The sequence below is a fragment of the Brachyhypopomus gauderio genome, unplaced genomic scaffold (assembly GCF_052324685.1).
Source record: "Brachyhypopomus gauderio isolate BG-103 unplaced genomic scaffold, BGAUD_0.2 sc80, whole genome shotgun sequence".
In the NCBI taxonomy this organism is placed as follows: Eukaryota; Metazoa; Chordata; class Actinopteri; order Gymnotiformes; family Hypopomidae; genus Brachyhypopomus; species Brachyhypopomus gauderio.
This window is the reverse complement of record NW_027506901.1, coordinates 1352501-1354262: the sequence shown is the minus strand read 5'-3', so window position 1 is coordinate 1354262 and position 1762 is coordinate 1352501.

Sequence of the window (1762 nt, the reverse complement as noted above, 5' to 3'; positions counted from 1 at the left end):
ATGGCACTTGGAAATTATTTTTAACATTATTTTGGACTTCCAAAGGAGGCATTTCATTCATTAATTCATGCCGACCAAAGTGTTCTTTGACCCCGCTACACACTGTAGGCTTATAGGCCTGGTTGATTGATTATGGGACTTTGTCTTTTAAATGAAAAGTATTTTAGACATCCATAGTAGGCATTTCATTCATTAATTCATGCTGACCAAAGTGTTCTTTGACCCCGCTACACACTGTAGGCTTATTTTTAGACATCCATAGTAGGCATTTCATTCATTAATTCATGCCGACCAAAGTGTTCTTTGACCCCGCTACACACTGTAGGCTTATAGGCCTGGTTGATTGATTATGGGACTTTGTCTTTTAAATGAAAAGTATTTTAGACATCCATAGTAGGCATTTCATTCATTAATTCATGCTGACCAAAGTGTTCTTTGACCCCGCTACACACTGTAGGCTTATTTTTAGACATCCATAGTAGGCATTTCATTCATTAATTCATGCCGACCAAAGTGTTCTTTGACCCCGCTACACACTGTAGGCTTATAGGCCTGGTTGATTGATTATGGGACTTTGTCTTTTAAATGAAAAGTATTTTAGACATCCATAGTAGGCATTTCATTCATTAATTCATGCTGACCAAAGTGTTATTTGACCCCGCTACACACTGTAGGCTTATTTTTAGACATCCATAGTAGGCATTTCATTCATTAATTCATGCCGACCAAAGTGTTCTTTGACCCGGATACACATTGTAGGCTTGTAGGCCTGGTTGATTGATTATGGGACTTTGTCTTTTAAATGAAAATTATTTAAAACATCCACAGTGGGCATTTCATTCATTAATTCATGCCGACATGTGCGCACTTTGACCCGGATACACATTGTAGGCTTGTAGGCCTGGTTGATTGTGAGACTTTGTCTTTTAAATTAAAATTATTTAAAACATCCACAGTGGGCATTTCATTCATTAATTCATGCCGACATGTGTGCACTTTGACCCGGATACACATTGTAGGCTTGTAGGCCTGGTTGATTGTGAGACTTTGTCTTTTAAATGAAAACTATTTAAAACATCCACAGTGGGCATTTCATTCATTAATTCATGCCGACATGTGTGCACTTTGACCCGGATACACATTGTAGGCTTGTAGGCCTGGTTGATTGTGAGACTTTGTCTTTTAAATTAAAATTATTTAAAACATCCACAGTGGGCATTTCATTCATTAATTCATGCCGACATGTGTGCACTTTGACCCGGATACACATTGTAGGCTTGTAGGCCTTGTTGATTGTGGGACTTTGTCTTTTAAATGAAAACTATTTAAAACATCCACAGTGGGCATTTCATTCATTAATTCATGCCGACCTGGGTGCACTTTGACCCCTCTAAACATTGTAGGCTTATAGCCATGGTTGATTAAATGTGGGACTTTGTCATTTAAATGAAAATTATTTAAAACATCCAGAGTAGGCATTTCATTCATTAATTCATGCCGACATGTGTGCACTTTGACCCGGCTACACACTGTAGGCTTATAGCCATGGTTGATTGTGAGACTTTGTCTTTTAAATTAAAATTATTTAAAACATCCAGAGTAGGCATTTCATTCATTAATTCATGCCGACATGTGTGCACTTTGACCCGGCTACACACTGTAGGCTTATAGCCATGGTTGATTAAAAGTGGGACTTTGTCATTTAAATGGAAATCATTTTTGACATCCAGGGCATGCATTCAAGCTTGATTTCACCGCCCAG